General features: G+C 44.2%; 1 protein-coding gene across 1 annotated transcript in view; it reads right to left on the reverse strand.

The window, feature by feature from the left end:
* The window catches only part of LOC127596344 (uncharacterized), a 79,266-nt gene that overhangs the window by 13,423 nt on the left and 49,258 nt on the right, over window positions 1–16,585 (reverse strand). The window lies entirely within an intron of this gene.

Raw genomic sequence — 16,585 nt, forward strand, 5'->3', positions numbered from 1 at the left:
CTCCTTTGCGAGGTGGGAGAGGTTTGGGAAAGAAGTGTGTTGGTCCTTCCAGTACAGCTGCTTCCTGGAACCTTGATTGTCAAACATGGAGTGGAGAGTCAACCAATAATAATTACTGATTGTCAATTAAATCATCAACATAGCAACCGTGAAAAGATGAGTGAACGTTTGTATACCTGGCGTAATACTGGGTGTATCGCGAACTTCATTCTCATGCTTGGCCCGATAATGCCTCAGCATGGTGGAGGTGCTTCTGTTGGTGTATGACAATTCGACCCGGCAAATTCGACATTTCACCTGTAATGAAATGTGAATAAGAAGTAACCAAGAGTTACCTTGAAATGTATTCGGATTAGAATGGTACAACACATGTCAATAGTCTGAGAGGCACTCGGTGAGTGCCTCTCGCCGAGAGGCTCTCGGCGACAGAAGGCGATTTGAATAAATAAATAAATAATACCTTATTCTCCGGGACATCAAAATGGTCCCACACGGCGGATGATTTGCGTCTCTGCTCCATAATCGGCAATTAAGGCAAGGCACGAACACGAAGTCTGCACTGACACGAACTTCGACAAGCGAGCGTGAGTGAGGTCTGGCTTGTTTCGGCAAGTGGCATTGTGTCGCCAAACCCACTTCCTTAAATACACTGTGCGGCGGGCTTTTGCTGCGTCAACGCCCTCTGCACTGAGTCGACGCCCCCTGGACTAAGTGGCGCAGCCTGTACTGTGCCAAGCAGCCGATGCAGTCTAAACTGCACCGGTGCAGTTCACGTGTCAATTAGCAGCCTGGACTGTGTCAACGCAGCCGATGTGTCAATTAGCAGCCTGGACTGTGTCAACACAGTCGATGTGTCAATTAGCAGCCTGGACTGTGTCAACGCAGCCGGTGTGTCAATTAGAAGCCTGGACTGTGTCAACGCAGTTCACGTGTCAATCACGTGACGTAATGAGCCAGCACATGCATCGACACGTGGTTTGCTCTGTGAGCCCGGCGCATGTGTCAATGCATCGGTGTCGCTGGACCCATCACTACTTAGTGTTTGTTTTGTGCTCTTTTCACGACGAGCTATTTCCGTTCATGTTATCTTTGCATTTTGCAAGCGTTTTTGGTGAATTTATTTATTTTTTATTGGAACCAGCGTCATTTGTTGTCCATCGTAGCGACGTTTGTTCAGCCAGCCAACGCCACTGCGTTGTGGCATTCAATAGTTTTGTCGGCTCTTTCGCCCCACTCCTGCGTTATAATGTCACCCTTTCGTTCTTAAAAAAAAGGCACCGCAAAGTGCGTCACAAATCAAATGCCTGCCTCGAATGGTTCTGCGAAGGTTCGCTGGTGCGGGAAGTCGAGCCTTAAAACCAGATAGACCCGTTTGGGTATCGGCATTCGCATCCTTCACTTGGAAAAATGCCCGCTTCTGGTGATAGCCAGAACGTGAGTTATCCACCCGTTGGGTACATCTTTGTTAATTAAATCTGAATTCTTTTAATGTCAGCCTATTTACAGCTTTGGTTGATATTTCAAGGCTCACAGAATAATTCAATGTGTATGTAAAGGGAGACAGCCAAATAAAATATGAGATCAACTCTTCCATCACACATCAAAAAACATTTGTTTTACCGTATTCCATTTTTAGTAATCGGCAGCAGTGTTGGTTTCATCCAAATCACGGATTTTGGATCCAAAACGCGGAAAATACGCATTTTGTGAGATCATATATTTGCTGCGTAACTGACTTTCATGCTAATAGGGTCACCAGAGAAAATTGTACATTTGAAAAAGTCACTATTGTAGTGGCAAGATATTTATAGTCGTGAATGTGCATGCTTGTACATAGATTACGTAATCGCTTCAACCTGGGCTCGAGGCTGTCCTAAAATGGGGCATCTTGCCATTTTCTGCTCCACACGTAAGACCATCAGTAATAACAATATATTAAAATACTGTAAATGAATTGATGTCAGTATTTCCATTGCAAGTCTCTATGCAATGTGTGCCCCTAAATGTTAAACTTGAGCACCTAAAGTTTCATGTCTAGGGACGCTGAGTACGCAGTTTAAAAAAAAGTAAAGTACTGTATTCTGGCATCTCAGCAGCCACCCTCCTGTTGTAATTGTATATAATCTTGTCTCATTTGTGAAATTTAATGCGACGAACACCTGCTGCCCGTAGACGGCTGGGATAGGCGTCTCTCAGGACATTTCAGGCCTATCTACTACTCGGGTCAGCTTGCCAAATAGGGCAAACATTTTTGCCCGAAGATCGACTTTTGAAGCGACCAACCTCCTACGATCGACCCGATCGTGCACATGCAATCATATACACGCACGCGGGCGCCTATCGATTCACTCACGCACATATGCACGCATTGCACGCCATGATGAGCATCAGCCGAAACCGAAACACAGAGAAACACATATTTTTCCCCCCTTTCCTCCTCCCACACCTCGTGGTCGACTTGGGAACAGTCCGCAGGCTCCCGGTTGATTGTGATCAGAGGTAATTCGCTAACTAGCTTAGCGCTGTTGATTGCGCATCAGCGGTGATTCAGTTGTCAATCTGACTGTATGTGAATCAAGCAACGGGATTGATTATAGGCTGACATAGTAAGTTGTGTGTACAGTAAATATTCTCAAATACGGACACGTGTTTGCGCTGTCCAATTTGTCCTGATAACAGAAATTCCTCATTTGGAAAATGAGCATGGTACATGTCCTTTCTGAACCTGCAAGTATGTTGACAAAATGCAGGTGTAACAACACAATCAATAAAATACAAAAATATACTGTCCAAAAACTGTTGATATAACAAAAACTGCAATACAGGTGTATCCCAAAAAAATCACAACAGTAAAATACGTACAGTATTATAATGTTTATTTATTTCTGTCTTGGGAAAAAATTGTATTTTGGATTGTGATTTATGGGCCTCTTTGGGATGAGATTTATCACAAATTGATTGGCCCACCCTCTTTTGTAGCTTGGCTTATTGTTTTTCCCCATCTCAGCCTGTCCATGTCTCAGCAGGGAGGCACGCACTGTAATTCATATAGCTTCTTGTCACGTTCTATTGTCACAGAAGTGTTTGAAATGGTAAATAATTGCCACACAAATTAATATGTGCCCTCCTACTCTTGTCCATCTCGACCTGTGAAAATCTAAACGGGATCTGAACAATATTTTGGTTTTATTGACATTAAATGTGAGATGCTATGACAAAAAGCCATTTATCTGTCGGAATGTGCATATTAATTTGGGTGGCAATTGGTCATAATTTTTGACATTTAGCAATGCTAACGTTTCGTTATAGTTCCAGCCGAGGCTGTTCACTCCACTAGCTCCCATGGCTTGTCGAGGCAGAATTAGCTTTCGAAGGCTATACAGACAAGGTTAGCAGAATGAGATGAGCTTCAACAAGCAGACATGGGGCTCCATGTCACAGACATCCAGGCAGTCAAGAGCCTCCTGGCAACCGCCGGTCAAACAGCAAAGAGCACCTCGCCGTTGCTTGTGAGGTGGTGACGTCGCAGTCACCCTTTCCAGACCTCCCTACCGCGGTCACACGCCGTCCATGTGACTGTACACTTTAAGTCTCTGCAGTCAGAGATGCAGTAGCCTCGCGGTGCCAGTGGGCCCCAGCCCGTGTGCATCGGATAAAAAGCTGCGGCACAAGCCGAGGTTAGCTTGTCGAAATCTGAAAGTTGGACTTGGAAAGATAAAGGTGTTGTATACTTGTCTGATAAACTATTGAAAAGGAATGGGAAACGGCACTTATGTGTTTAAATGGAAGCTCTCTCCTCAATGATAACCGACGGCGATTTTTGTGCCTTGCAACCATAGCAACAGTTTGCGGTGAAAAGGGTTATTGACAGCCAAAGTCATCTTCATCATTCCTGTTTCCTCTAGGTGGATGTGAAATCCCTTATGATTTTCGGAAGTCAAAAGTAACTTTCCCGCCCCAACTATGACAGCCAAGAATGAAACATGTAAAAGGCACGACCAATTTGAACTTACGCTTTGTGAGTGGGGCTTGCCCACTAATATGTCTGGTGGTAATGCATTGTGGGAAATGTAGAAGTGTCTGAATCTCTCTATTCAAGTCATAAAACTTGATTTCAATTCTTAGGACTTGGTGACACACCCTCAGTAACAAAGGTCAGTACTATATTTAATGTCATGGTCCGCAGCTATGAATAGAACCCCTCGTATCCTTGAGTGTAAGTTGGATTTCTTTCTCAATGTCAGCATTCTTGGTCCATAAGTGATCACTCTTAAGATTTTCATGATGTCACTGATACAAAACAGTGCCAAGTCCATACTCCGAGGCATCAGTGTGGAGCACAAGGGGGAGTTCAAAGTCTGACAAAGCCAGTACGGGGTGGTTGAGAATGTGTCGATTAGCTTTAGCTGGAGTGTTTTTCTTTATTTCCAACAGTTGATGAAGGGGTTTTGAAATGCCATTTGCAAGGCCCCAAGGAGTAATAGTGTCATGTGCCTTGACTCTTCAGTAAGGGAGCACAGGTGATTAGTGATGGGACGATGATACCTCAAGGAGTGTATTGACCCACTTCACAAACTGTATCAGCACTGTATTGACACTACACCCAATAGTGCCCTCATTGCAGGTAAAGAAATTCCTTGTTTGTGTAAATGCTAAACTGAGTTGGTATGTAAAATATAGCAAATATGAGTTACAATTCTGATTTATAACTTGTGTAGAAATGTTTTGTTAAATCATGTGAAATGAAAGACAACAAAGTGATTAGTTTATGATTTTTTTATTGAGGAACAAATATTTTTGGAGTGTCTTTGCTCCAAGGCGATTTCTCCTCTTAGACACCAGCTCCCCAGCCTCAGAAAATACTCTTTCACATGATGATAGTGAGCAGAGAGTTTTAAGTGAAAGTTGCTGCAGATGTGAATATGTTTTCTGGTTCAATTTCCAGTGTGTTTGCTTCTGGCAGGCAGCGTTGGACTTCAATTATGGAGGATCTCGCAATTATAAGATAAAATGAATAAAGCAACTGTAAGGCTCTTTAACTGACTATCATATGTATAACAGGTCGGTCATTCACTTGATAAACTGATAAAGCGGGTGGAATGCGCCACCGTAAAAAAATTGTATATAACAGTAAACAATGCTCAAAAGAGAAAAAGATTTACCAAGATCAAAATTATTCCACACTGGGGAAAACTTCTTAGAACGATCCATAATTTCGCAAAACTCCAGCCAACAAACCCACGTCATGTTGATACGGTTTGTGTCCTTATAAACACACTTTGGCGCAGCACATTCAAATGATTCAGTTCCTGGATTGGTCACATGATTCTTTCTTAAAGCAATACACGCACCGATTCGGGGTTTCACTCTTGAGCTCTCGGCACTGTGCTAATGCACCAGTGTCGCTCGTCCCATTACTACTGCTGATAGTCCAGGGGTAGGGAACTCCAGTTCCTCGAGAGCCATATCCTTTCTGATGATTTGAATCAGGTGTGTTGGAGTAGGGAGGATCTAAAACAGGCAAGATATGGCTCTTGAGGAACCCGAGTTTCCTACCCCTGTGATTGTCCTTGCCCTGATCAAGGATACTGAACAAACTATGGCATTTCAGAGTGTTTAATGCTGACATCAGACTCAAATGTAGCCTATAGTGATGGGTCCATAAGGCCTCATGAGGCGTGTTGATACTGTGCTGATACTGTGTCGCTGACCACTACCACCTGCTGGACCTTCAAAATCCCTGCAGCCAACCCACTTGACAGACTGAGCAGACTGATTTGATGATGAAGTGTATGCAATGCACTACCTCATTCTACCCACAATAGCCACAAGTGCCATTGTTTATGTTGTTGTTTATGCTGTTTATATTGTTTACATTGTCTATAATGTTCAGATTACATGTCTTTTTTTACACAGTATAGCTGCTATCCTTTCTTAGCTGTGTGTGTTTAATGTACAGCATGTTTGCATGCACATATGCACTGAGGATTGAGAGGAAGAAATTACCATTTATGCTGCATGTCATACATAAAGCATATTTGACAATAAAGATGACCTTGACTCTTGACAATATCATTCACATCCATGCATTCATCTTGTATCATTCAATGTGTTTCGATCATGTGAATGAGGATGCTTGTGGTCTTTGTCTTCACAAACTTTGATTTAGAAAAATAAGATGCTCCAGTGTTTTAAATTTCAGTCTGTTGCGTTTAATGCATGCTATTTTCCCTGCTGTTGAGAACACACAAACAATGGAATAAGACATGTCAAAAATCCAAGAGGCACTTGGTGAGACAGGAGATTTCAATAAATACCTTATTCTCCAAAAGGAGATCAAAATGGCTCTACACGGCGGACAATTTGTGTTTGTCCGGAAGCTGCTCCTTAATATGCACGTACTGGAGAAACGTGACTCGAGTGAAGCGCGTCTCAGCAGTCGATAGTCTGCTGCCCTCTGCTGTGCGCGCGTGAGCGCGAGCACGTACTCGCGGCGCCGACGCAACCCACGCCACATATTAAGCTTTGAAATACGACAACAGCTAAGCTAGCCTAGCCGATGTAATAAGGTCAGCAGACAAGGTTTACGTTTTATGTGACTTTTAATAACAACGTGGCAGAGTCATCAAACATGCAGTGTGCTCACTCGCAGTCACTTTCTGGAACTTCCCCTCCGGCAGGACCTCTCAATCAACTGGAGTATGACGTACAGTGCAAACGTTCATAAAGCACTTCTCATATAATAATAGCCTATTACAGGGGGTGGGCAAACTTTTTGGCTCAGGGGCCACATCGATTTTTAAAATTTGATAGACGGGCCGGGTCAGCACAAGATAGATTTATTAACATATCAGAACATATTAAACATAAACAGAACAAAAGCTTTAAAGTATTAACATACTTTTTAATGGGAGCAGTCTGGTTGGAATCGTGTTGTCGCAATTCTCAGAACAGATCTGAGGTGTTCATCACTCATCCGGGATCTGTGGGGTGCTTTGTTGGTGTTCATCACACTAAAAGTCTGTTCACACACGTATGTCGAGCCAAACAACACCAGCATTCTCCGTGCCATAGTCTGGATGTTTGGAAATTTGGCTGCACTTAACGAAGCATAAAACTCATCCAGTTTCAGGAAGTGGAACTTGTCCTTTAACATCATGTCACATTGGAGATATATCAGTTCCAACTGCAACTCCTGTTACTGTTTCCGGGTCTTGTGAGAAGGGACATGACACCAGCTGAAGTGCCCTGTCAATTTTTCCAAAATCACTAAAGCGACGGCAGAATTCCTCATGCAGGTCATCCAGTGATTTTCTGTATTTTTTCACATGTTGTGGAGCCTCCTTTAACGTAGCCAGTGTGGGGAAATGAGCAAATGTCAGCCAAGTCATTTGCTCATTTCCCCACACTGGCTACGTTACATGCACAAACTAGTTTTCCCTTGGAGCTTCATATTCAGTTCGTTCATATGTGTCAGTATGTCCACAGTAAAAGCAAAATCACAAAGCCAATCTGTGTCATTCAGCTCAGGAAACTTGTCACTGTTATCAAATTGCTCTAAAAATGAAATAATCTCCCGGAGCTCGCACACACGTTGAAATTTTTCTTCTTTCCCCAACTTAACCAGCGGATATTAGAATGGTGCAATAAATCCGTGCGATCCGCTTCAGCTTCTTCAAAGAATTGAATAAATTGACGATGGTGAAGTCCCCTCGCTCAAATAAAATTGACAAGTTTCACGACTGGCTTCACTACGTGGTCAAGCTGCAGCACGGATTTACACAGTGCTTCCTGGTGAATTATGCAGTGTAGGAAAATTACCTCCTGCTCAGGGTTGTCCTCTCTTACCCTGTCCTGAACTCTCTTCAGCATCCCGATATTTTTTCCTGTCAGATTCGGTGATCCGTCTGTGGTAACGTTGGTGAGCGTTCTCCAAGGTAATTTGTGCCTCTGTATGACCGCTGACAGCCTGTTAAATAAATCCTCTGTTGGGTGACAATGTATGCCACTGGTATTATCGCTTAATGTTTGGTGCTATTTTGTGTGGAGGGATACCGTGTTATGGGGTGCATATAAATAAAGGGGGTGGAGCTTCCCTGCAGTTCGCTTCTGGCAGTGACGATGCATTGAGGCACGTTGGATGTTCAGCGACTCAGTGTTAGCGACCACAGAAAAATACGAAACGTCTCCAGTCTTGTGCCTAGAACATCGTGTAGTCACCAGCAATGATGCCTACACATGAACCGCGAGAGACTTCCGCAGTAGTAGGTTCAACAGGTTATGGGCCCAGGTGGGATCCAGGCACAGCGGCGCTCGATGGGAGAGGATTACCGCCGCGATTTGACGGAGATGAGGCCCGCTATCACATCTGGGAGGCAAGGTTGCTAGCATACTTGAAAACCATCGGGCTAAAAGATGCTATCCTCGGGTGTGACGTAGCTGCGGGATCCAGCGAACAGGCCGCAACAGAAACCGAGTGGAAAAACGAACTGGCATATGCTGAACTGTGCGGCTGCTTGGATGATAAAACATTGACGCCCATCCTGTATGAAGCACCAGAAGATGGTAAAAGTCTGGAAATATTGAGACGCCATTTTGAGTCCGAAGAAAAGTCGAGAATTGTCGGGCTGTACACAGAGCTAACCAATATGCTAATGGATAACGACGAGGAGCTAGCGGACTATCTAGCACGTGTCGAGAAGCTAGTGGCTGCGTTACAAAGAGCTAAGGAGAGCCTAAGCGATGCACTATTGGTGGCTATGGTGTTGAAAGGACTCACGGATGAGTACAACCCGTTTTCTGTGCATGTGACTCAAACGAGGGAAGTGTTAACCTTCGCTGAATTCAAGACTAGGCTGAGAAGTTTTGAATGCATCCTCCGCTACCGAAGCAGGCCCAGACCAGATGAAGTAATGACCGCCAAGTCATTCAAGCCGAAGGCCAAAGAAAAAGACAAAAAATACGTCTTCAATGGAGAATGCTTTATTTGTGAAAAAGTGGGGCATAAAGCAAGAGACTGCATGAGTAAGGATAAGAAACAACACAAGCGAAGGACAAATGCTGATAAGAACAACAAAGTGGCTGCAGTTATGGACGATGCGGAAAAGGTTTTTCGTGGCAGAGACCAAGCCAAATCTTCGAGGGAAGAAGAGGAAACAGTATTGCTCCGGGTGAGTGAATGGCGACCCAATGGAGCGCAGCAATATGGACTACTCGTGGACAGCGGTGCTTCTGCCCACATCATCACCGACAAGAACGCATTCACCCGATTTGATGAGAGTTTCCGGCCTAAAGATCACATCATGCAGCTGGCTGATGGGAGACGGATCACCGGAAGTGTCGAGAAGAAGGGGGACGCACAAATCAAGCTGGCCGACAGCAGTGGACGAGTAGTGAGCGTCAAGATCACAAATGCACTCCTCATCCCGGGATACCCGCAGAATATCCTTTCAGTGGAAGCAGCAACTTCGAAAGGAGCGAAGTTCAACTTTGAGAAAAATAACAACAAAATGATCCTTTCATTTGGGACAATATGCAAGATGAATTTAAAGGACCGAATGTACTATCTTGACATTGTCACAGAAAATTTTGCATGCAGTGAGGACTCCTGCAATGCATCTTTAGACATGAAAACATGGCATGAGATAATGGGCCATTGTAACTATGGTGATATTGCTAAGCTTGAAGCTATAGTAGAAGGTATGAAAATCAGTGACAAAACTAGACCTAACCAGTGTGAAACCTGTATTCAAGGGAAATTCACCCAGAATAGAAACAGGAAAAGTGATGCGAGAGCTAAAGAGCCATTAGGGCTGGTACATCCAGATCTAGGTGGGCCTATCGACCCAGAGTCATTCGACGGGTACAAATATGCCATCACTTTTACTGATGACTTTTCTGGAGCTGTTTTCGTATACTTTCTCAGGAACAAAAACATGGCAGTTGAAGCTACAAAGCAGTTCTTGGCAGACACAGCACCGTATGGTAAAGTAAAGCGAATGAGATCGGATAATGGGACAGAGTTTGTTTCAAAAGAGTATCAATCTCTGCTTCGAGATAATGTAATAAAACATGAGAGATCAGCGCCCTACTCCCCACATCAAAATGGGACAGCAGAGAGGAACTGGCGCACATTGTTTGAGATGGTGAGGTGTATGCTGATAGAATCTGGCTTGCCCAAGGAGCTATGGCCATATGCAGCCAGAACAGCAGCAGTTATACGGAACAGGTGTTACTGCGAAAGAACAGGAGAGACTCCTTATTTCCTTTTCACAGGAAAACGGCCAGATTTATCAAAAATGAAAAAGTTTGGTTCAGAATGCATGGTCTATGAACAAAACAAAAAAAAGCTAGATCCAAAGGGCAAAAAGGGGATCTTTGTTGGTTTTGACTGTCATTCACCTGCTTATTTAATCTATTTTCCAGAGAAAAAGAAGGTTCAGAAACATAGACAGGTCCACTTCATCACAAAGACCGTGACTGAGAGTGAGACGCAGACTGAGAAGACTCAACTGGAGGACCACTATGTAGAGTGGGTAACTATGCCTAAAGCAAGTCGGTCACAGACAGAATATGCAAAAAAAGATTTTTGACACAGAACTAGAGCTTAAACCTGACTGCGACACGGACCCAAACAATGATACTGAGACTCCTCGTACCTCTGGTAGAGAAAGGAAGACACCAAAATATTTAGAGGATTATGAATGTGGAGTAGAAGACAATGAGATCACAATTGATTACTGCTATAGAGCAACGGTGGGATTGCCACAAACATTCTCCGAGGCAATGGCATCGCCAAAGTCAGATAAGTGGAGAAAGGCTATGATAGATGTCAGGTTGGTCCAAATTGACACTCAAGAATAACCAAAAGGAGGAGACAGGAGACTCGATTCTGGTACCAGGAGGGAACGAGGAGAAGCGTTCGGTTTCAGTTCTCCACACGTAACCCTAACGATCTCCCCCTTCACCTCCTCATTTATTGGGAAAAGCTACTACATAGGTGTGTCCAACCTAAAGGGTGGGGGCTGTTGAACACACACTGAACTTGTTTGACTATGTGTGTGTATGTGAGTGCAATTTACGTACATGTGTGCAAATAGACATAAACATCCCGTTGCAGCTGGTGTTGATGTCTCCATTCACGGTTCAGCCTTGCTCGCTGTTTAGTCTTAACAGTTATCTCTTCCCAGCCACGTCCTCGGAAAGGTGGTTGCGACCCTAACTTCTCACACAGTACAGCAAGCAAAAGTGAGCACATAATGAAGAACATATAATGATTATAGATGTGAGTAAATAATGAAGGATAAATCTTTATTGAAAGCATAAGCGTTCTTCATTGCAGGCAAAGCCAACTAATGATTGCAAGCATAAGCGTTCTTCTTTGCAAGCAAAATCAAACTATACTGACAGGCAGAAGCATTCTTCATTGCGAGCATAAAATGACGACACGAGAATCAACCGAATAATACGTGAATGTATGATTACTAAACAATAATAAATCCAACAATAGATGAGATGACTTCTTTTAAAGAGAACAACACTTTCACCCTTGTGCCATTACCGGAGGGTAGACAGACAGTGGGGGGAAGGTGGTGTACGCTTTAAAGGAGGATGACAAAGGCAATGAAACGTATAAAGCGAGATATGTAGCCAAAGGGTACAGTCAGAGAGAAGGACTTGACTATTCTGAGACGTTTTCGCCGACCGCTAATCTGACATCACTGCGACTACTGATGCAGCTTGCAGCACAGTATGACTTGCTCTTAAACCAAATGGACGTGAAGGCAGCATACTTACATGCACCTATTGACTGCGAACTATACATGGATCAACCTGAAGGTTTTTGTGTGAAACAAAAGGATGGTGTACAACTTTTGTGTAAGTTAAACAAATCCATATATGGCCTCAAACAGTCTGGGAGAAATTGGGACATGATGCTCTGAGTTTTTACTTGCAAACGAATTTGTACAGAGTCAAGCAGACCACTGTATCTACACCAAAATGTCTGACAAAGAAAAAGTAATTTTGTTAGTGTGGGTCGATGATATCATTGTGGCTGCCAGCAATGAGAGGTGTTTATGCGAGATCAAAGAGAAACTCAAGAGTAAGTTTAGGATGAAAGACCTCGGATGCCTCACTCATTTCATAGGGATTGATTTCAAGCAAAATGTGGGCTCAATCACATTGAACCAATCCAGATATATTGAGAAAATATTGGAAAAGTTTGGCATGTCTGAATGCAAAGCAAGAGCCACTCCAAGTGAAATCAAATGTGACCTGTCTCCAGAAGGGGACAAAACCAATCAGAGGAAATACAGAGCAATGCTGGGCAGCCTCATTGGCCTGATATGAGCTGGATTGTGAGTAGACTATCTCAGTATATGTCTGATCCAAGAGAAAAGCACTTGACTGCATTAAAACATGTGTACAGGTACTTAAAAGGAACTAAGAACCAGGCACTATGTTACAAAAAGAGTGACACACAATTAGAGTTGGTAGGTTACTCCGATGCCGACTGGGCAAATGATAAAGAGGATAGAAAGAGTACCACAGGCTATTGCTTTAGTCTGACACAAGGGGGTGCTATTGTCTCATGGAAGACAAAGAACAGACAGTTGCACTTTCAACTTGTGAAGCTGAATATATTGCACTGGCGGCAACTATTCAGGAAGCACTGTATCTTACACAAGTTTTGAAAGACTTCCATCCAGGATTTCAACAATCCACGAAGATATTCGAGGACAATCGGGGAACGATACGCCTTGCGAAGAACCCAGTGTATCGCCAAACAAGCAAGCATGTGGACATTAAATACCATTTCATCAGGTCCAATGTTTTGCTGAAAAGAATTTTGATGTATTGTCCAACAGATAATATGGTAGCAGACGTGTTCACTAAATCTGCTACAAGGGCAAAAATTGAAAAGTTTAGACCCTATATGTTCGGTAACTAATGCAATGTATGTGTATGTGGCACCATCGAGTGGGGGTGTTGGGTGACAATGTATGCCACTGGTATTATCGCTTAATGTTTGGTGCTATTTTGTGTGGAGGGATACCGTGTTATGGGGTGTATATAAATAAAGGGGGTGGAGCTTCCCTGCAGTTCGCTTCTGGCAGTGACGATGCATTGAGGCACGTTGGATGTTCAGCGACTCAGTGTTAGCGACCACAGAAAAATACGAAACGTCTCCAGTCTTGTGCCTAGAACATCGTGTAGTCACCAGCAATGATGCCTACACATGAACCGCGAGAGACTTCCACAGTAGTAGGTTCAACATCCTCTCCTCGTGTTTTTCCTTTCAGGGATTCCATATCCAAAAACTCCTCCGAAATTCTCATTAATCCCTCTGATAAAAATTAAGATTTCAGCAGTGTCCTTAACATCGTTGCTTTCGTCCAGTGCCAAAGAATATAATGAAAATCTCTCCCCTTTTTTGTTTAGCTTACTCGTTAAGTGTTCGTCAATTACTTCAATCAGGCGAGTCACTGACCTGCGTGATGAGCTATTTTTTTCAAATTTGTTCTTGCTCTCAGGACATAAAATACTTGCTGTCTCTAACATGCACTCTTTAAGAAACTCCCCTTCGGAGAAAGGCTTGCTGGCTCTTGCTAGTTTGAATACCAGTAAAAAACGTCATCGTGCTTGCTTCTTGGATGGAAGTTGATCGAATAAAGGTGTTTTGTTGAGCCTGCAAACTTGCTCGCAACCTGTCAGCGGTGGCTGTACGTTCTTGTGTTGAAAGCTTGCTGGCTTGCGAGCGATTACTGAATTGGAAATGCCTCTCTCTCTCTCTCTTTCTCTGGGTACAGGCACTGCAAAATAGTCACAGCTCCACCTGGTGTTGAACACCAGTCATTGCAAGTAAAAATGAAATAAATTGCGGGAATTCACGTCAAACCTTGTACTGTATTCTGAACCAATCTTCGGCGGGCCGGATCTGGCCCACGGGCCGTAGTTTGCCCATTATTGGGCTTATGAATGGCCATATGACAGCCAAAACGATGCACAAAGTCAGACGGACATGTTTTTTGTGATAATCAGTGTGTTTTCCGTTTTGCCCAAACATACAGTGCACTCCGCTTAATGGAACACCATTGGGCCGAAGCGCTTCTGTTCTACTAAGCGGGGTTTCTATTAACCGGAGACACTTTATTAGGTACACCTTCAGACACGTCGACGACCAAGTTATGCACGCAGAAAATCCCTGCTGACGAGTTAGAAGAGATATTTCGACTGTGGACGTCCATATCTTTAATCAAACAACAAAACAACAACTTTAATCAACTTCAGTCAAACATCTCAAATCACGAGAAAAATGTCGTTACTTTTGTCTGGAAACAGGAGTCCGTAATTTTGCGGTTGACTTCCCTCTCAATGCGCTGGATAAGAGGGAAGTCCTGGAAACCGCGGGCGTACCTTCTGAGAATCCGGCAATGCATCGTATCGTCTGAGTATGTCCTTCTTATCCGCAGGTGATAGCCCTCGTCTCTTGAATGAAGTTGAAGCCATTGTGACGTGCGTGTGTCTATGTGTGGAGTGACGCGTGCTACCTGTTACTGTATACGGCTAGAACTACCGCGTTTTCTCGCGATAGTGGTACAGTATTGCGATAGCTACACTTCGTCTCTCTCTCGTCTCTTGAATGAAGTTGAAGCCATTGTGACGTGCGTGTGTCTATGTGTGGAGTGACGCGTGCTACCTGTTACTGTATACGGCTAGAACTACCGCGTTTTCTCGCGATAGTGGTACAGTATCGCGATAGCTACACTTCGAAAACCACTAGTTTACAATGTTCATTGCTTACGGCCTGTTCTATTAAGCGGAGATCTGTTCTACTAAGCGGAGTATCTTTATAGGAAATTGCATTAGGCAAATATTAAGCGGATTACTCTATTAACCGGTGTTCTATTAAGCGGAGTGCACTGTATTTTTATTCAAGCGAGGGTGAGGTCTGGCTTGTTTCGACAGTCGGCATCGTGTCGCCAGATGCACTTCCTTATAAACACTCTGTGGCGGGCTTTTGCTGCGTCAACGCCCCCTGGACTGAGTGACGCAGCCTGGACTGTGCCAAGCAGCCTGGACTGTGTCGACGCAGCCGATGTAGTTCACGTGTCAATCACGTGATGTAATGAAGCAGCACATGCACGACACGCGGATTGCACTGTGAGCCCGACGCATGCGTCAACGCATCGTGTCGCTGGACCCATCACTAGTAGCTTGATTTTGAGCAAACACGTGTTGCAGACAAATTAGTGTCTCGTAGCACCTTATGTACCGGGTCGCACAGAGACCGACCAACAAGATTTATTTATTTTTATCATCGCTGATCGTCAGTCAACCCCCAACCTGTCAACCTTACAAAAAGGGCAATATAAATAGGGCTGGCCGATGATTGAGAATTCTTATAGTACATGACCAGCGGGGAGCTGTGAGCTTATTTATGCCATCAGACGATCTCCAACTCTCACTGAAGCAGTTGGGATAAAAATCAACACCTCCAAATATGAGACAATAGTCCTGAGTCAGAAAAGGGTGGAATGCACTCTCCAGGTTGGAGATGAGATCCTGCCCCAAGTGGAGGCAAGTATCGTGGGATCTTGATGAGTGAGGTAACAGAGTCACGGCATCCCTTTTGCCTATCTCAGCTGACTACGGGCAGTAGGCAAGGTACACCCTGACCTGGTTGTCATTTAATCGCAAGGCACAAAAAGACAACCATTCACACTCACACCAAAGGATAATTTGAATAGTGCTCAATTAACCATGCTGTTAACTGCCATTTTTGGAATGTGGGAGGAAACCAGAGTACCCATGTAGGCATGGGGAAAGCATGCAAACTCCACACAGGAAGGCCAGTGCTTCCAATTGAACCCATGACCTCTGCGCTTTGAGGCGAAAGTGCTAACCAGTCAACCGCCGTGCCACCTGCATTTATATCATATAAACCCAATTCCAATGATGTTGGGATCTTGTGTTGGGCCCTCCTCCTGCTTTGCACCAGTTCCCAGACATCGCTCGCCTTCCTTCCCGGAAATACATCCACCGTGGGTCTCGTCGGGGCTTCCACCGCGATCGATCCAAAGGCATCACCTCCTTCTAGTCATCCTCCCGTCGCCCAACCAGAAACACCGTACGGTCCGTCGACCATCGTGTGTTAGCCGGCTTGGCTAGGTCGGCTAACGGTTCTCGAAACAGCGACACCGTTTGCTTACGGGGAAGGGTAATCTTATCCAAGATATCCTCACTGACCATAAATTTTACATTCTTTGTTTGAATGAGACCTGGCAAACTCCTGGCAATCCCGGAGGTGGTCTCGTGATATTGTACCGCGAGAAGTGGAAAGTACTTCCAGTCTTTCTCCCTTCACTCTCCTCGCTTGAATGCCTTGCCTGTCAAATATCCACTCCCACGATAATTGCCACAATCTACCGCTCCCCCAAACCTCACTGTGACTTTTTAAATGAACAGTTTGTAGACTTTCCCACACGCATCAAAGGTCACACCTTGGACCTGATTTACTGTTCTGGTCTTACCACCTACACCTGTACTGCTGATGAACTTCCAATAACGGACCACTTCCTCA

This window comes from Hippocampus zosterae, chromosome 2 (assembly GCF_025434085.1).
Source record: "Hippocampus zosterae strain Florida chromosome 2, ASM2543408v3, whole genome shotgun sequence".
Classification (NCBI taxonomy): domain Eukaryota; kingdom Metazoa; phylum Chordata; class Actinopteri; order Syngnathiformes; family Syngnathidae; genus Hippocampus; species Hippocampus zosterae.